The sequence below is a fragment of the Arachis hypogaea genome, chromosome 7 (genome assembly GCF_003086295.3).
Source record: "Arachis hypogaea cultivar Tifrunner chromosome 7, arahy.Tifrunner.gnm2.J5K5, whole genome shotgun sequence".
In the NCBI taxonomy this organism is placed as follows: Eukaryota; Viridiplantae; Streptophyta; class Magnoliopsida; order Fabales; family Fabaceae; genus Arachis; species Arachis hypogaea.
In genome coordinates, this window is record NC_092042.1 from 69,494,896 (window position 1) to 69,517,530 (window position 22,635).

At 40.0% G+C, this 22,635-nt stretch overlaps 1 long non-coding RNA gene across 1 annotated transcript; it reads right to left on the bottom strand.

Annotated features, from left to right (window-relative positions):
• Nucleotides 1–8,275: 8,275 nt before the first annotated feature.
• On the bottom strand, nucleotides 8,276–11,072 carry LOC140174246 (uncharacterized). Its single transcript, XR_011863511.1, has 4 exons — nucleotides 10,959–11,072; nucleotides 10,814–10,868; nucleotides 10,568–10,725; nucleotides 8,276–8,378 (listed from the first exon to the last, which is right to left on the bottom strand). It is a non-coding gene; the product is annotated as an uncharacterized lncRNA (long non-coding RNA).
• Nucleotides 11,073–22,635: the final 11,563 nt, after the last annotated feature.

Below are 22,635 nucleotides of genomic sequence, written 5' to 3' on the forward strand. Positions count from 1 at the left end.
CCTACCATACAAAGTCTTATGCTTAAGTCATAATTCAGAGATGGCAAGGTATTACGACCTCTAAAAAAAAATTAGTACATATAGTAGTATGAATAATTGATTATAACTAGGAGCCTTTGTAGAAAAAAAAGGGTAAACAAAAACCGCAACCATAAAGCGCAACACTCCGATCGAAAACGTAACATATAAGGATAAACCAACGAGAGATTATATATATATACAAGGAGTGTCAAAAACAGGAATATCAAGACTCAAGATCCGGATGCGAAGATAACCGGTCCGAGCATAACAATATGTACATATGATAAAATAAGGAAAACCCCAAAGGGACACAAATACATAAAACCTATTCTCCAAAATCTCCCATAAGAGGAGTCATCACAGTTTATATTATTTAATGGAGATAAAAGTATCTAAGCAAAACATATAAACCAAAACATAGCCCCGAGAACAAAGGATCTTCGCAGTAATAGAAGTCTCCAGCATGCATCAGCGGGACGCCTCACGTCCTGCATCTGAAAACCACAAAATCCGCATGGGTGAGAACCAGAGGTTCCCACAGGTAACAGCTTCCACATATATAATACATAATAATAGAGGAAAGCCAAAGGCAATCCTAGAACTTCCTCCAAATAATATCAAAGCTTACAAACAAGCTAACCATATAAGGGTATCTGACTAAAGATTCTTCAGTCTATCTAATACTTCCCTTTCCACTTCCTTCAAACCTCCCAACCACCAGCAGGAGTATAATATAGCAAACACAGTTATATCAAACAAAGAATATACAAATAGGAGCAGTTAAGACATTTAGACAAATAGCAATTAATATGCAGTCAAATAGGCAATCTCAAACAATTCACATAGTATGCATATGATGAATGCCTGTCCCTAGTGGCCGATGATATCATCTTGTCGGTTATATAGCCAACCCGACAAGTCCTGGTCGCTAACCATTGGACTGTCCCTCTGTCGTGCATCCCCAAACTCGAGTTATACTCGTTATAAACTTGATCATAAACATGATCCATATCAATCACCTTCACTGGTGAATATTTACGGGGGTTCGAGCTCATCCGGGCCTTTCACAGTGCCCGGCCACACTTACAACATAGGGTTAACAGAGCTTCGAGTCTCAACCTGGAGCACGTGGTGGCTAGCCACTGCTACTACCCAAGGAAACTCGTACTCAGATAGTGGAAGTGCAATTTCACAATTATTAATAATTCAGCATCAACATGCGTGAATTCTCATCCATGGATCAATATCCATATCAGCCATTCCGACTCACGGTTCAATCCAGAACCAGCCAACATTCATAGCATACACAGCTATCCCGGCTCATGGTTAAATCCATAACCAGCCATTTCATTAACAATTATAGCCTTTCGGCCCATGGTATAACAGCACTTCCACCACCATCCTCCACATCTCACATAATCATCTTGATCCTCATTGATCATTCATATTTCCCTTGCTTCACTTACAAGTTATCACATTCACTAGCCCTTTTTAGTAGCTAGGCATACCATAATGATTTAAGACATAAATGGTGAGATCGGAGGCTTAGAAGTATGAATTTGGCTTTTAAAACTCAAAAATCAACTTTGGGATGAAAACAGGGCCGCGCGTACGCGCACTCCACGCTCACGCGTGGGTGGCCTCAAAAACTCATCGACGCGTAAGCGCCATGCACGCTAACGCGTGGATTCCAAACTTGCCCATTGACGCGCACGCGTCAACCACGCGTACGCGTGGGTGTTCTCGTGCCCCAGGCACAACACCGGCACAGTTCTGGCATAACTCTCTGGAAAAATGGCTGGGCATTGGGTGCAGCACAATCGGCGCGCCCGCGCACGTCACGCGTACGCGTGGATGGCACTTTTCGGAAGACCGGCGCGCACGCGCCAGGTGCGCCCACGTGCAAGGGGTCATTCTGCTAAAAATTTTCTAAGTTAAAAACTGCAGAATTCACAGATTTATACCCCAATCTTCCAACGGACATAACTTCCTCATTTTAAATCGTTTTTCGCCCGTTCTTCGAACGGCATGGACATCCCGGATCCAATTTCATTTCTAAATAGATTTGGTACAAAACGGAGATCCGTAGTCCAAGTTATGTTCCGCCAAAGTATGCCCAAAAACCATATTTTCATACAAAACCACAATATGCCATTTTCAAAACAAACCATTTTCAACTCTTTCCAAAACCAATCAAAACATGCCAATTTCATCCCTTTTCTTTAAAATCAATCAAAATGTATCAAATTCAACATCAAGCCTCCTCAATTCACACATTGACACATTACCACAATATACAAAATCACTACCTCATCATTTTACCCCACTTCTCCCAAGTGGCTCAATTCAAACATATTGACATATCATATACTATTCCTCATGCCAATTATCAACAACACCAATTCCAATAAATCATTATGGTACACAATTAACATCATACTCACCATCAACATGGTCCAACCCACAATTCAACCATAACCAATTATCAAGCATATATCACAACATGCATACTTCTCATACATCATACCATTAAGGCATCAATAATCACCATCACATATATGACCACATCATATATCTCAATCATTCAACAACATCAACCATTCAATGCCTATCTTAGGGCCTCTAGCCTAAGCATTTCCTACCACATTACATATTAGATACGGGAAACCGAAACCATACCTTAGCCGAATTTCCCAAGCTCCACCGGAGCACTTCCAAACCACTTAACCACAAGCTCTCAAGGCCTCAACACTTCCAAGAACAGATTTTGCACCACCAAACCCTTTCCAAGCTTTTCAAAGTCACCAATCAAGCTCCAATATCCACACACACACAACCTAAGCCACAACCATCATACCCATGCACAACATCTCAAAATCCAAACATCATAAAATCACAAAATACACTAGGGTTGAGAATCTTACCACACCCAAGGTCCAAGGAGACAAGATTAACCTTCTCCTTCAAGAGGGTTGGGTCCTATAACATCAAAGAACCCAAAATCTCAACATTTTACCCATGAAACTCGAAAATAGGGGCTGAGATTTCGAACAGAAACTTGTGGCTTACCTCAAGATTGATGGTATGGGTTTTGTAGAGCTCTCCGCGGTGAACGCGTGGCCGCAAACGGGCGGCAATCGGAGCTCTAGATCAAAAGTTATGGTGATTTGAAGATCAAGTGAGAGATAGAGGTTTGAGAGAGTGTTCTTCCCCCATTTTCTCTCTTTTTCAGCGTGTTGGGTGTTGTGTGAGGAGAGAGAGTGCTGAAAACTAGGGTTTTGGTTAAGTTATGTTGGGCCAAGGGCCCACTTTGGGTCCGTTTGGCCCGGTTTGGCCCGTTCGGTCCAATCTTGGTCCGAATTCTATAAAATTGGTACCGAAATTCTCGTCTCAATCTCCTCTATCACATTTAGCCATAAAAATCACATTTTAGGCTTTCTAGAATAAATTCTCATTTATGGGTTAATTAGCCGTTAATTAACCGGGTTTTACATTCTACCCACCTAATTGGGAATTTTGCCCACAAAATTCAAATGCAATTACCTGAGAATAAATGCGGATAGTCCGTTCGCATCTCCGACTCAAGTTCCCAAGTGTGTTCCTCAACACCGCCTCGACTCCATGCCATTTTGACCAATGACACCTCTTTTCCACGCAACCGTTTGATACTAGTATCATCGATTCTGACCGGAGTCACTGGAAGCGTCAAATCTTCCCTCAATTGAACCGACTCAGGTTCCAACACATGGCTAGCATCAGGAGTGTACTTCCGAAGCTGCGACACGTGAAACACATCGTGCAGATTCGAAAGATGAGGTGGTAGAGCCATCCGATACGCCACCGGCCCAATCCTTTCTAGGATCTGAAATGGACCAATGTATCGAGGATTCAACTTCTTTGCCTTAATCGCCCTACCTACTCCCGTGGTCGGAGTAACCTTAAGGAAAGCATGATCTCCTTCCTCAAATTCTAAGGGCTTTCGCCTCTAATCGGCGTAACTCTTTTGACGACTCTGCGCCGTAAGCATCCTATCACGGATTTTCTTGACTTGTTCAGTAGTCTCAGCTATCATTTCCGGCCCTAACAAGGTTTTCTCTCCAGCTTCATACCAACATAGCGGAGATTGACATTTCCTCCCATACAAGGCCTCATACGGAGCCATTCCGATGCTTGCATGATAACTATTATTGTATGCAAACTCCACCAATGGCATATACCGATCCCAACTCGCCGGTTGGTCCAAAACACAAGCTCTCAACATATCCTCTAGTGTTTGGATCGTCCTCTCGGATTGACCATCGGTTTGAGGATGGTAAGCCGTGCTCAAGCTTAATCGGGTTCCAAAAGCTTTCTGAAATGCACCCCAAAACCTTGAAGTGAAGCGACGATCTCTATCAGAGATTATAGTAGCAGGTACACCATGAAGTCTCACAATCTCTTTTATGTACAACCGTGCTAGCTCCTCAAGGGTGTAAGTCATCCGAATGGGCAAAAAGTGAGCTGACTTCGTTAGTCGGTCCACAATCACCCAAATAGCATCAAAACCAGCCCTAGTCCTTGGCAATCCCGACACAAAGTCCATTGCAATACTTTCCCACTTCCATTGTGGAATCTCTAAAGGTTGCAACATCCCGGAAGGTCTTTGATGTTCAATCTTTACCTTTTGACAAGTTAAGCACTTTGAAACTTATTCCGCCACATCATTCTTCATTCCCGGCCACCAGAACATTGCCTTTAAATCATGGTACATCTTAGTACTTCCCGGGTGAATGGAGAATCCACTTTTGTGTGCCTCCTTTAAAATATCTTGCCTCAAAGTGCCAACATCCGGCACAATGATTCTACCCTTGAATCTCCATAACCCATCTTTTTCTTCCGACATTCTCCACTGTTTTCCTTGCTCAATGGTCGGTAACACTTTCCATAACGCTTCATCATTTTGATGAGCCTTTAGGAGTTCGGACTTAAAATCACTTGAGATCTCTAATCGGCTCAAACACAAAGTTCCGGATACTTCTCGAGCACCAATTTTCAGACTCTCGAATCCCTTGAGCAACTTCTCTTGAAGCATCATCCAAGCCGCATATAACGACTTCCGACTTAACGCATCCGCCACTACATTCGCCTTTCCCGGATGGTAATGCAACTCGAAGTCGTAGTCCTTCAACAATTCCATCCACCTTCTCTGCCTCATATTAAGCTCTTTCTGATCAAAGAGATACTTCAAGCTCTTATGATCAGAGAAAACTTGGAACTTAACCCCATAGAGATAATGCCTCCACACCTTCAAGGCAAACACAACCGCAGCGAGTTCCAAATCGTGCGTAGGGTAACTAACTTCATGAGGTCTCAACTGTCGTGAGGCATACGCCACCACATTACGATGCTGCATCAGCACGCACCCTAGACCCTTCAATGAGGCATCACAATACACCTCAAATGGCTCATTCGGCTCGGGTAACACTAACACAGGTGCAGTGGTCAACTTTTTCTTCAATGTCTGAAAGCTCTCCTCGCATTCAGGAGTCCAAACAAACGGAGTGTCTTTGCGGGTTAACTTTGTCATTGGCAAAGCTATCTGTGAAAAGCCCTTGATAAACCTTCGGTAATAGCCAGCTAAACCCAGAAAACTCCTTATCTCTGTTACGGTGGTTGGTTGCTTCCAATCCATCACAGCCTCCACCTTAGTTGGATCTACGGCTATTCCCTTCTTACTCACCACATGGCCCAAAAACTTCACCTCACTCTTCCAAAACTCGCACTTAGACAGTTTTGCATAGAGTTTCTTCTCCTTTAGAATCTGCAACACGGTCCTCAAGTGTTCCGCATGCTCTTCTTCAGTCTTGGAATAAATCAGTATGTCATCAATGAAGACAACAACGAATTTATCCAAAAACGGACGGAAAACTCTAACGGTGACATCCTATAAGGAGCACTTGAGATTGGTCCCGCCCCGGGCACCAACTCAATAGCAAACTCAACCTCTCGGTTAGGTGGAAACTCATCAATATCATCAGGAAATACTTCCGGAAACTCACACACAACCGGAATCTGTTCCAACTTTTGATCATCACCTGAAACACCCGCTGTTAACAACATGATACCTTGACATTCGGTTCCGGAACAATTCACCATCATCGAATTCAAGTAATAATTATTCACCACGACCGGCCCTTCAGTATCTTCCGGCATAAAGTACACCGACTTTGTAGAACAATCAAGCAGAACATGGTTCTTAGATAACCAGTCCAATCCCAAGATAAGATCAAGACCAATCATCGGCAAGCAGATTAAATTATGAACAAAATCACGCTGCTTGAATCTAAAGGAAACTTCCGGACATCCTAGCCTAGTTACCATGGCTTCATGGGTAGCATTATATACCTTTAGGTCATAACCTAAAGTTGCAATCTTCAACCCTAACTCATGGGCTTTCTCAAATGCAATGAATGAATGTGATGCTCCCGAATCAAATAAAGCATTTAAAGTTTGACCAGCTATTTCACAGTTACCTCGAATGAGTGTCTCAGATCCCTCAGCTCCTACAGCTGAAGTGGTGAACACCCGACCAGTCTGTTGTGCCTTCCCAGCACCTTGTTTCTGCCTCTCCAGACAATTGGCGGCTTTATGCCCCGCTTTTCCATAATTGTAGCACAAACCCCATCCGGCCTTGCATGGTGCTCCCGGATGGTGACTCCCACACCTAGTGCAAGCTTGATCATTCTGAGGCTGCTTCCCAAACTTCTTTCCTTGGGAATTGTTGTTGTTGTTGGGCCTCCTGAAAGAGCTTCCTCTCTTGAAAGACGAACCTCTAGGTGCAAAGCTCTTCCCTCGGTTCTGTGGGAATGATCCCCTTTGACTCCCTTTCTCAGCGGTTGCCCTCTTCACACACTCTTCAGCAACCCTACACTTGTTTACCAACTCGGAGAAAGTCCTAATCTCCATTGGTCCCACTGAACTGAAAATATCACTCCGGAGTCCTCCTTCATACTTAACACACTTCCATTCCTCATAGTCCACCGGAGTCCCTTGGCACATACGAGAGAACTTGAACAGCTCCTCAAACTTGTCAGTATACTCTGATATGGACATAGTACCCTGCTTCAGCTGTAACAATTCAAGTTCCTTAGCCGTCCTAGCAGAAGTCGGAAAGTACTTCTTATAGAACTCCTCTTGGAAAACATTCCAAGTGATATAGTCATCACCCTGCTGTAGAAGACGTCGGATACCTTGCCACCAATGGGATGCTTCACCGACAAGCATATAGGTAGCAAACTCGACACGCTGTCCTTCAGGCACCACTTGCGCTTGCAGCGCTCGCTCTATAGCTTGAAACCATGTGTCAGCCTCAGTCGGACTAGTAGTTCCCTTGAACTTAGGCGGATTGACCTTCAAAAAGTTTGCCAAGGTCATCGGACCCTGAACTCCACCTCCATCATTACCATGGTTGTTCATCTGTTGACCAAGAGCCTCAGCAGTGGCTTGCATAGCAGCAGCCATGTTCTCCAACACAGCCATAAAGTTTACCGGGTCATTAGGGTTATTCTCCGGTGCAAGAGCATTCGTACGACCTCTCGCACTACCTCTACCGCGTCCACGAGGCGCCATCTGGTTCCTATACATACCCAACAATCGATATTAAGTTGATCAGTCTCAATATCGGAAGTCTAGTACTTCAAAGTCCCAAATGCATGCTCATGAACGTTTATGCCAATTATATCAAGCAGATATACTAATAGCACATAACACACACACACACACAGAATGCACAGAAGCATAATAATCAGTCCATCCCTCAGGCTCTACAGGAACGAACTGCTCTGATACCATAATGTAACACCCTACCATACAAAGTCTTATGCTTAAGTCATAATTCAGAGATGGCAAGGTATTACGACCTCTAAAACAAAAATTAGTACATATAGTAGTATGAATAATTGATTATAACTAGGAGCCTTTGTAGAAAAAAAAAGGGTAAACAAAAACCGCAACCATAAAGCGCAACACTCCGATCGAAAACGTAACATATAAGGATAAACCAACGAGAGATTATATATATATACAAGGAGTGTCAAAAACAGGAATATCAAGACTCAAGATCCGGATGCGAAGATAACCGGTCCGAGCATAACAATATGTACATATGATAAAATAAGGAAAACCCCAAAGGGACACAAATACATAAAACCTATTCTCCAAAATCTCCCATAAGAGGAGTCATCACAGTTTATATTATTTAATGGAGATAAAAGTATCTAAGCAAAACATATAAACCAAAACATAGCCCCGAGAACAAAGGATCTTCGCAGTAATAGAAGTCTCCAGCATGCATCAGCGGGACGCCTCACGTCCTGCATCTGAAAACCACAAAATCCGCATAGGTGAGAACCAGAGGTTCCCAGCAGGTAACAGCTTCCACATATATAATACATAATAATAGAGGAAAGCCAAAGGCAATCCTAGAACTTCCTCCAAATAATATCAAAGCTTACAAACAAGCTAACCATATAAGGGTATCTGACTAAAGATTCTTCAGTCTATCTAATACTTCCCTTTCCACTTCCTTCAAACCTCCCAACCACCAGCAGGAGTATAATATAGCAAACACAGTTATATCAAACAAAGAATATACAAATAGGAGCAGTTAAGACATTTAGACAAATAGCAATTAATATGCAGTCAAATAGGCAATCTCAAACAATTCACATAGTATGCATATGATGAATGCCTGTCCCTAGTGGCCGATGATATCATCTTGTCGGTTATATAGCCAACCCGACAAGTCCTGGTCGCTAACCATTGGACTGTCCCTCTGTCGTGCATCCCCAAACTCGAGTTATACTCGTTATAAACTTGATCATAAACATGATCCATATCAATCACCCTCACTGGTGAATATTTACGGGGGTTCGAGCTCATCCGGGCCTTTCACAGTGCCCGGCCACACTTACAACATAGGGTTAACAGAGCTTCGAGTCTCAACCTGGAGCACGTGGTGGCTAGCCACTGCTACTACCCAAGGAAACTCGTACTCAGATAGTGGAAGTGCAATTTCACAATTATTAATAATTCAGCATCAACATGCGTGAATTCTCATCCATGGATCAATATCCATATCAGCCATTCCGACTCACGGTTCAATCCAGAACCAGCCAACATTCATAGCATACACAGCTATCCCGGCTCATGGTTAAATCCATAACCAGCCATTTCATTAACAATTATAGCCTTTCGGCCCATGGTATAACAAGCACTTCCACCACCATCCTCCACATCTCACATAATCATCTTGATCCTCATTGATCATTCATATTTCCCTTGCTTCACTTACAAGTTATCACATTCACTAGCCCCTTTTTAGTAGCTAGGCATACCATAATGATTTAAGACATAAATGGTGAGATCGGAGGCTTAGAAGTATGAGATTTGGCTTTTAAAACTCAAAAATCAACTTTGGGATGAAAACAGGGCCGCGCGTACGCGCACTCCACGCTCACGCGTGGGTGGCCTCAAAAACTCATCGACGCGTAAGCGCCATGCACGCTAACGCGTGGATTCCAAACTTGCCCATTGACGCGCACGCGTCAACCACGCGTACGCGCGGGTGTTCTCGTGCCCCAGGCACAACACCGGCACAGTTCTGGCATAACTCTCTGGAAAAATGGCTGGGCATTGGGTGCAGCACAATCGGCGCGCCCGCGCACATCACGCGTACGCGTGGATGGCACTTTTCGGAAGACCGGCGCGCACGCGCCAGGTGCGCCCACGCGCAAGGGGTCATTCTGCTAAAAATTTTCTAAGTTAAAAACTGCAGAATTCACAGATTTATACCCCAATCTTCCAACGGACATAACTTCCTCATTTTAAATCGTTTTTCGCCCGTTCTTCGAACGGCATGGACATCCCGGATCCAATTTCATTTCTAAATAGATTTGGTACAAAACGGAGATCCGTAGTCCAAGTTATGTTCCGCCAAAGTATGCCCAAAAACCATATTTTCATACAAAACCACAATATGCCATTTTCAAAACAAACCATTTTCAACTCTTTCCAAAACCAATCAAAACATGCCAATTTCATCCCTTTTCTTTAAAATCAATCAAAATGTATCAAATTCAACATCAAGCCTCCTCAATTCACACATTGACACATTACCACAATATACAAAATCACTACCTCATCATTTTACCCCACTTCTCCCAAGTGGCTCAATTCAAACATATTGACATATCATATACTATTCCTCATGCCAATTATCAACAACACCAATTCCAATAAATCATTATGGTACACAATTAACATCATACTCACCATCAACATGGTCCAACCCACAATTCAACCATAACCAATTATCAAGCATATATCACAACATGCATACTTCTCATACATCATACCATTAAGGCATCAATAATCACCATCACATATATGACCACATCATATATCTCAATCATTCAACAACATCAACCATTCAATGCCTATCTTAGGGCCTCTAGCCTAAGCATTTCCTACCACATTACATATTAGATACGGGAAACCGAAACCATACCTTAGCCGAATTTCCCAAGCTCCACCGGAGCACTTCCAAACCACTTAACCACAAGCTCTCAAGGCCTCAACACTTCCAAGAACAGATTTTGCACCACCAAACCCTTTCCAAGCTTTTCAAAGTCACCAATCAAGCTCCAATATCCACACACACACAACCTAAGCCACAACCATCATACCCATGCACAACATCTCAAAATCCAAACATCATAAAATCACAAAAATACACTAGGGTTGAGAATCTTACCACACCCAAGGTCCAAGGAGACAAGATTAACCTTCTCCTTCAAGAGGGTTGGGTCCTATAACATCAAAGAACCCAAAATCTCAATATTTTACCCATGAAACTCGAAAATTGGGGCTGCGATTTCGAACAGAAACTTGTGGCTTACCTCAAGATTGATGGTATGGGTTTTGTAGAGCTCTCCGCGGTGAACGCGTGGCCGCAAACGGGGCGGCAATCGGAGCTCTAGATCAAAAGTTATGGTGATTTGAAGATCAAGTGAGAGATAGAGGTTTGAGAGAGTGTTCTTCCCCCATTTTCTCTCTTTTTCAGCGTGTTGGGTGTTGTGTGAGGAGAGAGAGTGCTGAAAACTAGGGTTTTGGTTAAGTTATGTTGGGCCAAGGTCCCACTTTGGGTCCGTTTGGCCCGGTTTGGCCCGTTCGGTCCAATCTTGGTCCGAATTCTATAAAATTGATACCGAAATTCTCGTCTCAATCTCCTCTATCACATTTAGCCATAAAAATCACATTTTAGGCTTTCTAGAATAAATTCTCATTTATGGGTTAATTAGCCGTTAATTAACCGGGTTTTACATCTCTCCTCTCTCTTAGGATTAGGATTAGGATTATAATTTCATCTTCTTCAATCACAGGTTCAATATTCCTTTTATATATTTTCCCAATTTAGTTTATGAACTCTTTATGTTTGGATTGATTTTCTTAATTAATGTTATTTGAGGTATTTTAGTTTATGATTGTTTTATTTATATAAATGCTTTTAATTTAATTTAGATATTTTCCCTTTTGGCTTTGGTTAAATAATTGGTGACTTTTGAGTTATCAAACTCATTGTTGATTGAAAATTAGAATTCTTCAAGAATTAATTTAAGATCCAATAACTCCAACTTTTCCCAAGGAAAGACTGGGACTTGAGGATTCGAATTAATTCATCCACTTAACTTACCTTCATAGTTAGAGGTTAACAAAGTGGGAGAAAAATCCAATTCTCATCATAATTGATAAGGATAACTAGGATAGGACTTCCAGTTCTTCATACCTTGCCAAGAGATTTTATTATTATTAATTTATTTTACTTGTCATTTGAATATACCTGTGCCCATTGCCCAAACTCCAAAACCCCAATTTACAAACTCATAACCAATAATAAGAACATACCTCCCTGCAATTCCTTAAGAAGACGACCCGAGGTTTAAATGCTCGGTTATCAATTTTAAAAAGGGGTTTGTTACTTGTGACAACCAAAACGTTTGTATGAAAGGACTTTTGTTGGTTTAGAAGCTATACTTGCAACGGGAATTTATTCTGAATTCTAGACCACGCAAAAGTTCTCTCATCAAAATCTCGCCGTTGTCGGGGAATTGCAAACGTGTGCCTTATTACTGGTTATTGTAAATATTTAAAAAAAATTTCAGATTTTTATTTTAAAATTTTTATCTTATCTTATCTTATTTTTCGAAATTCAATTTTTTTAAAATCATATCTTTTTCAAAATATTTTCTTTTTGTTAGTTTTTGTTTTTTTTCTCTCACTACTATGAACTCTCACTCCTTTGGCTATGAGTCTGGTTACAATTATGTTGCAGAATGAAGAAATTACAATGAGAACATGCATCAAGGTTTGAACAATCAAAGATGGGAGGAGCCACAAGGATTTGATCAACCCGCATGGCAACAACCACCTCCAAAGGACTATCAACAATCACCACCATATGCCTATGAACCCTCTCCTCAACATGACTTTGGACCACCATACTCACAAGCCCCTTTCTGCCATTCACCTCCATATGACTGTAACCCTCAACCACCATACCAACCACCTTATGAGCCATATGAACCATATATAGAACTACCCAAATTCCAACCCAATTACTCACAAGAACCACCACTTCAATATTCACCATCTCCATATCCATCAATCCAAGAGCACTATGATCCTATTTATGACAGCCGAGCGCATCAAGAGACAAAGGATCGTTTCAAAGAAACAGTGGATCGATTTCAGGCAACCCTTCATCAATTGGAGCAAGTGATAAATCAATTAGTTTCCCGATGTTTGAACACTCAAGGAACCCCCATGGCTTCATGTGGACAATCTAATGAAGAACGTAGCATGAAGGAGATACTAGAAACTCCAGTGAACAGTACGGAGCATGACTTTGTACTGGAACAAGTGGAGGAAGCCGGAATTATTGAGGAAGAAGAAGTGGTTGAAGACTTAGGAGATGCAGAACCTCCATGGGAAAGTCCAGTCATAGAACCCCCTTCCAAGACGTTCGAAATTTATGTTGAGGTGGGTGTACAACCTCCAAGGCATATCACAGTTGAAGACTTGGAAGAGGTTGATCAAGAGATGGAGATTCAAGAAGAAGAAGCACACCCTCCCATGCCCTTGGAAAGCAATGAAGAGGAGATTGAATTGGAAGAAAGCTACCAAGAGGAAGAGGTTGAAATTAAAGAAGCTTGCAAAGAGGTGATAATTATCAGTAAAGAGCACAAGGGAGTGGAGCTTGCAATTTCATTAAAAATACCTCCCCCTAAGTTGCCATCATCCTTCACAACATTCAAGTGGGTAAAATTCATATCCCTTAGCTTTCTAATTCTACTTGAATATGGGCTACTGGACACGGATGGTAAACTTAGAGCTCTTTGTAACATTAAGAGTAAAAGGAAGATGGCCAGTGGTAAGAATTGTCCTGCAAGGTTCATCATGGTTGGAAGCTTTAAGTTTAAACGCAAAGGTTGGTGTAAAGCTCAACTGAATGGGTCTAGGAAGCTGTTTGGTAGCTGCAGTGAGAATTCAAATTACTTATCACCCAGTTGGAAAAATACAGATCCCGACAAAAGATGGGTGTAAAAGCAAGATTTGGGATCCTGGAATCTGCTCTGACACTTGTTATCCCGAGTGCCTAAGAATCTGTTTGAAGCTTCTTAAGGGCTTTACATGCTTAGTTTGGGACCCCAGAGGTTACTGGAGATACAAATATTGGTGGAGATTCCTGGATGAGTTCAAACACAAGCCACCATAACAGGGAGCTCACCAAATGTCCAACTTAAGGACTTTAACTAAAAGTGCTAGGTGGGAGACGACCCACCATGGTATGATCGTTCTTTTCTTTATTTTTAGTTTTTCTAATCAATAACTCTTTTCTTTATCAGCACATTTCGTGCATCTGCATTTGCATACTTTTAATTTAAAAAAAAAATGCCAGTGGCTAGAGGGGAGAAAATAAAAACGAACAGAGAGTCACACTGGAGCGTGGCTGGAGGCGTGCCAGCGGCACAAATCGACCCACGCGACTGCGTCACCGACGCGTCCGCGTCACATGGGAATAATGGCCTCCCACGCGACCGCGTGACCCACGCGGCCGCCTGCCCTGATTTTCGACGTAAAAAGGGTGCACAATGAATTATTGTGCGAGAGTGGTGCTGGATTGGTGCTGAACACACAATTCTACCCACGCAGACGCATGGCTCACGCGTCCGCATCATTCCCTTCTAAAGCCCACTCACGCGATAGCATGCCCCACGCGATCGCGTCACGCCAAATTTGGCAAATAAAATAATTCGAACAGAGAGTTGTGCAGGCGCGAGGCTGCACTCGCGCCAGAAGCATAACATGTGTCACGCGACCGCGTGACCGACGCGACTGCGTCGATTAACTTAAAGCGCAAGTCACGCAACCGCGTGCTCCACGCGTCCGCGTCACTTGTGCCGCACAGCTTATCCTAATTTGCCAAATATCTTATCTTTTCTTCCCCAATCCTAATTTTTCCCTCCCTCCTTTCTTACCCACTTCTTTCCCTTCTCACTCTTCTTATCTTTCATTTTATTTTACTTAATTTATTTGCATATTTCATTCATTGCATTTTAATTTAGTGCATATTCTTCTTTTCTTTTCTAAATTTATTATTTTTCCTTTGGTGTTGATTTTATTATTTAACTGTTGCATCTTTTCTGGTGTCATTTTGATGCTTAGTGACTTGTTTTACAATGTTGGGTAATGTTAATTTTCTGTCAATGTCAATCTTTTATACCTGTATTCCTTTTGCATTGGCATGAACTTACATTGTCTTTCATTACCCACTCTCTTCCCCATTGTTGTACATTTTGTCCCACTGGCATGCCATGACTTCTATTGTTTTCTAACATACATGTTGAAGCTTCCATGTAAATGAGACCCTTATCATTTGGCATTAACCCAACCATACTTCATTTATTTTCTTATCTTTATTTCTGGGTTACTTTTCTTCCCTATTTCCTTTCAGGATGGCCACCCGGAAGGGAAGTGGAAGACATTTATATGGGGAGAGAAGACAAGTCCATCTGCACAATTTTTGGAGAACAGCATCAGTTGGAACAACCCGTCCACCTGCACATCTTAGCATGCACCGAGGACGGTACAATCTTTAAGTGTGGGGAGGTCGATACCGATCTCCATGGGTTAGTTATTTCCTATTTCAACACCAATGTTTTATTTTATTTGATAGTTCATTTTTGCATTTGCATATTTGTTTGATTTTTGCATATTTTACCACTTGGTTAAAGTAATAATTTCTTTTGCAATAAAATTTTTGTTACACTTGTTTGAAGTTGTATTTAGAACATGGTTTTTGAGCCAAAGAACACACAACCTACGAGATTTTGAGCTTATTTACATGGTTACATTATTTAACCATAATATTTATTCTTGTGTGTTTTCTTCTCTATAATTGCAATCTTTACTTTGTTCCATTCTATATGTCCATTATTTAGTATATTTACATGCTTGCATATGATTGAGGCCATTGTTTGATTCTAGCTCACCATTCCCAAATTAGCCTACCTTTACATCACCCTTGTTAGCTCCCTTGAGCCTTTAAATCCCCTCTTGTTTTATAACCACATTACTAGCCTTAAGCAGAAAAATAAAATAAAAGTCCCAAGTTGAATCCTTGGTTAGCTTAAGATAGAAATTGTGTAATTATTTAAGTGTGGGGAAACTTTATGGGAACACGGATGATAGAAACAAGGTAGAAAGTTAAAAAGAACAAAGATATTTCAAAATAAAAATTTTTGGGAAGCATGCTCATGTGAAATCAAAGTAATTAAATTACCATGTGCATATAAAAAAATTTCAGTATTTAAATAAAGGGGATACAAAAGAATTCCCCAAGTGCAAAATAAAGCAATGCACATGGGACAAAATTCAAAAATAAGTTTGATACATGAGCATGTAATACAAAAGTGGGAAAAATTTGGGTAGCTAGGTAAAGTATTTTAAAATTGTATAAAGTATGTATATGTTAGGTGAGATATTAGACTAATCAAGGATTCACTTTGTTAGCTCACTTAGCCTTATATATATACATCCTTACCTTTACCTCAGCCCCATTACAACCCTGAAAAGACCTCATGATGTTTGCATTTGTATACTAAATTTTGTTGCTTGGTTAGATGAAGAACAAAGTTTAGAAAGCATGACTAGAGAAGAGTAGAGAGATTAACCCTAGACACTTGAGAGATTAGAGTGCATATACACTACCAGTGAGGGTTCAATGCTTGATTCTATGTTCCCTGCTTTTAGGAGCTATCTTCTTACAAGTTTACTTATTTTCACTGTATGATTTGAATTAGTGAAATCCAGTTCATATTTATTCTTGAAGGATTTATTTACTTTTCTACCAAGTAGGTAGAAACATTTTGCATGTAGTTGCATTCACATTCATATGCTGCATTGCATGAGTCTTGCCTTTCCCTATTCATTTATTTGGTCTCCTTGAGTTTATCATGAGGACATGCTAATGATTAAGTGTGGGGAGGTTGATAAACCACTATTTTATGGTTTATATTGTATTTAATTGAGTGGTTTTATCAAGCTTTTCACCCACTTATTCATAGGATTTGCATGATTTTACAATTCCTTCCTAGTTTAGTTCTATGATTGAAAACATTTTTCTTTAGTCTTAATTTAGCTAATCTTAATCCTCTCTTATTACCATTCAATGCCTTGATCTATGTGTTAAGTGTTTCAGGCTTCATAGGGCAGGAATGGCTTAGAGAATGAAGAGGAAGTGTGCAAAGATGGAGGGAACACAAGGAATTAAGGAGATGACCAGCGAGAAGTGACGCGATCACATGGCTCACGCGACCGCGCGAAATGGAAGAAATCAGAGTGACGCGTTCGCGTGCCTGACGCGACCGCGCGGATTGGAAGCTGCACGAACGACGTGAATGCGTGGACGACGCGCACGCGTGGTACGAAAAACGTTGAGTGACGTGATCTCGTGGACGATGCAGACGCATGACGTGCGCGATCTGTAGAATTACAAAAGTTGCTGGCAGACATTCTGGGCTGCATTTCAACCCAGTTTTCGGCCTAGAAACACAGATTAAAGTCAGGGAACTTGCAGAGACTCAACATACTCTCATAATTCATAATTTTAGTTTTAGATGTAGTTTTTAGAGAGAGAAGTTCTCTCCTCTCTCTTAGGATTAGGATTAGGATTAGGATTAGGATTTCATCTTCTTCAATCATAGGTTCACTATTCCTTTTATATATTTTCCCAATTTAGTTTATGAACTCTTTATGTTTGGATTGATTTTCTTAATTAATGTTATTTGAGGTATTTTAGTTTATGATTGTTTTATTTATATGAATGCTTTTAATTTAATTTAGATATTTTCCCTTTTGGCTTTGGTTAAATAATTGGTGACTCTTAAGTTATCAAACTCATTGTTGGTTGAAAATTGGAATTCTTCAAGAATTAATTCGAGATCCAATAACTCCAACTTTTCCCAAGGAAAGACTGGGACTTGAGGATTCGAATTAATTCATCCACTTAACTTACCTTCATAGTTAGAGGTTAACAAAGTGGGAGAAAAATCCAATTCTCATCATAATTGATAAGGATAACTAGGATAGGACTTCCAGTTCTTCATACCTTGCCAAGAGATTTTATTATTGTTAATTTATTTTACTTGTCATTTAAATATACCTGTGCCCATTTCCCAAATTCCAAAACCCCAATTTACAAACTCATAACCAATAATAAGAACATACCTCCCTGCAATTCCTTGAGAAGACGACCCGAGGTTTAAATACTCGGTTATCAATTTTAAAAAGGGGTTTGTTACTTGTGACAACCAAAACGTTTGTATGAAAAAACTTTTGTTGGTTTAGAAGCTATACTTGCAACAGAAATTTATTCTGAATTCTAGACCACGCAAAAGTTCTCTCATCATTCACCAAAGTTTAACTATAAATGAGCTTGAAGATAATTGGACTGGTTTTGTGAACGTCTACTATCTCGAGGATAATGAACGGTTGCAAGGGTTGTGAAATTATTACTGACGTTGGGTTCTATTGTATCTGAAGGGTGACTTTTCAGCGGGAATATCATCCACTTAGAGAAGTGAGAGCGCCAATGTCTTGTTTAACAAGTATCTAACCCCACAGGCAACTTTGGCCAAATTTTTAACCCAATACAACAATGATCTAATGTTTAGGGTGGAAAAGGAAGATGTGAAAAATTTTGACTCTCTAAACAAAGTTGTGCTGTGTTGCTCCAAAAGCAAGATTGACGTGTACTTTTTGTTGGATACATGAATGACATCTTTCAGAAGGTGCAGCGTGAATTTCGAGAGAAAATGAATTGCGTTGTCTCCTTGACATGGGATAAAGATGATAACCAAGTTTATGAGGTGGTCCATGATGTGAAGATAGCAGGCCAACAACAAGAAGTGAGACACCGAGTCATATTTGACAAGGACGGGGAGTATGTATGGTGTGATTGCCTTCAACTTGAATTCAAGGGCATTATGTGTTGTCATTCACTGGTTGTGCTTCAACAGGAGAGAATTTCAACTGTCCCTAATTGGTATTCGCTTCAGAGGTGTAGCAAGAGAATTTTTAGAAGGCATTCTACCATCAAGAGTTGCTACATGGTGGACCATTGATGGCCACACGTGAGGCATTATGACCACCTTTAGGACTATTTCAACAAGGTTGCGGAAACTGTTGTATACTCTGATCAGTACACTAACCTCTTGCACAACATGCTTAAGGAGTTCCATGCCGGTCTTCCCCAAAATGTTTCTTGCAGTGACTGCGATGCATTTGGTAACCATGGTTGAAAAGGAATAAATGATTGTGGTAGAATTGAAACGGATGCCAAACTCAGCATCCGTAGTCTCATGAAGGGTAAGCATAACAAACTGCCCCTCAAAGAATAGAACGGTTTTGGCTTTTGAACGTGAATCTGTAAAATGTAAGAAGCGTGCATTGAAGAGGAGTGTGGACTCCAATTCCAACCATAAAGGGAATAATAGTGAAGGGAAATGACAAAAAATGATATCCACAAAGGACGTCGAAGAGGTAACTTGTCATTAAAGTCTCTATCTTAGTTGTTTCCATGTTTTTGTTAGTATAATAATGAACAATAACTTTAATGGTTTCTAGTGTCATCCTAACCAAAGTGAATTAACTGCTACGATGTGCTTCGAAGCAAAAATCTCAATTTTTGTGTAATTAGTTTTTTAGGACCAAACCTATTGATGAGTTACTAAGCAAATGTACATTCTAATGGTGACTCGTCGTTATTTGCGTTATTGATTTATATTTGAATTTTTAGACCTCCTTTATAGGCTGCCCATTTTGAAAGCATGGCATCTATGTTGAGATGATAAATATGGTCAAATTTTATTATTGTGACAAATTTTTTATTACTGATGATCATTTATTGTTTTTATGCTACCTGTTCATTTACTCTTCTTATTGTTATGCATATTTTTTTTGCAACTTTAGTCAAGCGGGACCTAAAAAATCGTAGGAGATGTGTGGCCAGGCTCAAATTGTAGAGAAAATAAGTTTGTGTCATTACTTCAATCAACTGATATTTTAAGTTATTATCGAACTGATTTTTCTCTCCATAGTTCAACCACTAAGACTACCTAAAGGACATCAACGATTTCAGTTTCAGACTCATTGGATTTATTTCATTTTACATTGCGACTCTACTCTCAAAGTGAAAGTGAAGGCTGTGTTGTCTCTTTGTTTTTTTTTTTATAGAACACAGTCACAACCTTTTATAACCATGTGGAGAAATACTTTAGGTTGGCCTATTCAAAAGGAATTTTTATTCATGCCCCACTTAATGTGCATATCAACCAGTCAGGAATAGCCACTCGCATAACCCAGTTTGCTGGGTGTCGTGTTTTCGACGAAGGAAAAAGCCCCCTCCCATAAGCAGGCACGAACCCATGCTTATGAAATTGGGGGGGGGGGGCACTTGCCCCCAGTCTCATTTCATATTTTTAAACCAATATATATATATATATATATATATATATATATATATATATATATATATATATATATATATATCCGTTTTAAATTTTAAATGACCCCACTACAAATAAACTAAACCCAATTATTAAAAGTCCAAACCCATTTTATCTTTCTATGACTTTGACTATTAGTTAACCTAATTAAATCTAGTCTTCTTCTGTTTTCAAATCCCAGCCGTCACTCATTTATTCTCTTAAACCATTTTCTTAGTTTCACATTTTCAACCTTTTTTTCTATTCCTTTTTTAGTGGCCATCTTCTCTTCATCAAAAGGTAAATTTTAAATTCTCTATTTTGTTTTATATAGCTCTCTATGACTCTATGTATCTTTCAATTTCATTGTTTCTCTTTTTGATAATTTCAATTACAAATTTTAATTTAAATAATTACAGTTTAGGTATTAAACTATTTTTTATTCTCTTCATGATTTTATATATTTTATTTTATTCTCAATTATGTGATCCTTATTATTTATTTGTTTATCTTTTGTTCTATTCTATTATATGTAATTATATTGCATATAAATTTTTAAAGTGAATTGATCATTTTACTAATTTAGAATATATATATTTTTATTTTTAGAAATAGTAATGGAAAAATATTTCAAAAGAAAGCTACCACTAGAATCTGAAGTCACTCCATTAGTCTCTTCTAGTAAAGAGAAGTTCTTAGAATTCAGTATGGAAAGTCTGGTAGCTGATCGTGGACAATGACCTAAAATTTCAAATTATGATCCAAATGACGGAGATGAAATTAGACGAGCTTGTTTGCAAAAAGGGCCTTGTCAACCAAGAGAACATGATTTTCCATAAACATATTTTGGAACTTCTCTCCGTAGATTTAATGCTAATTGGTTTGATGAATTTGGAAATTGATTGGAATATAGTATTTCAAAAGATGCTGTCTTTTGTCTCTGTTGCTATCTTATGAAACCTGATGGTGCGAGTAGTAATGCTTTTGTAAAAGAGGGCTTTTCAAATTGGAAAAGGAAGGAGCAATTACGAGCACATGTTGGAAATCATGATGGTGCTCATAATCAAGCTCGAAGAAAATGCGAAGCACTAATGAAGCAAAAGCAACATATTGAAGTTGTTTTTCAAAAGCATTCAGACCAAGCTAAAAGAGATTACCGAACTCACTTAACAGCAACAATTGAGTACATTAGGTTCTTACTGCGATAAGGATTGGCCTTTCGTGGTGATGATGAATCGCACAATTCAAACAATTAAGGTAATTTATTGGAGCTTCTTGACTTTCTTGCTCAACATAATATACAGATTGATCGTGTTTTAAAAAATGCTCATGAAAACCTTAAGCTAGTAGCACCTAAAATTCAAAAAGATATTCTTAGAGCTACTGCAAGTGAAACCACTAAAGCTCTTTATGCTTTGACTTTACTCTTGCATCAAGTTTAATGATATGCCTTAGCGTATATTGTTTTCTCACTCACATGTTGTAGCTACGATGTAGTTGAAAACCTTACTCTTATTTGGCATTAGCCTCCGCCTATATTCTATTTGCTTTGATATCTTTGTTATAGGCTTAATTTTCTTTCTTTTTCTCTCCTTTTAGGTTGGCCACCAAAAGAGGAAAAAGGAAAAGTTTCTACATGGGGCGACAAACAAGTCATCCGCACAATCTTTTGAGGAAGCTCATCAATTGTAGTAACCCATCCACCTTGCTCTTCTTTGCATACACTGAGGACGGTGCAATCTTCAAGTGTGGGGAGGTCGTTCGACCGACTTCCGTGGGTAACTGATAAACTGCTATTTTATGGTTTATCTTGTGTTGAATTTAGTGATTTTTATCACCTTTCTCCTACACCTGCTCATGTAATTAGCATGTTATACATTTGCCTTCCTAATTTAATACTATGATTAAAAACTTGCTTCCAAAGCCTTTAAATTGTAGATTTTTATCCATCTCTATACCATTCGATACCATGATCTGTGTTAAGTGTTTCCAGGCTTCACAGGGCAGGAATGACTTAGAGAATGGAAAGGAAGCTTGCAAAAATGGAAGGAACACAAAGGAACGATGGAGCTGACCAGCGAGACATGACGCACACGCATGGCCAACGCGTGTGCGTGATTTGGAGCATTTCATAGTGACGCGCACTTGATGCGCACACGTGATTAGCACAGAGGATGAGGAGTTTTTGCAAACGACGCGCACGCGTGACAAGGAGTTTTTGCAAACGACGCGCATGCGTGACTGACGCGTACGCGTGACATGCGCGACGTACAACAGTTGTAGAAAATCGCTGGGGGCGATTTCGGGCCAGTTTTAGACCCAGTTTTCGGCTTAGAAGCACATACTAGTGCCAGGGAACAGCAGAGACTCAAAACACATTCTCATTCTGCATAGTTTTAGTTGAGTTTTGAATCTAGAGAGAGATTTCCACTTCTTTCTCTAAGTTTTCTTCACATTCATAGTTCTTAGAACATTATTACTTTTTGCTATTGATTGGGATATTGAGAAGAGTTTCTACCTCCGTTGAAGT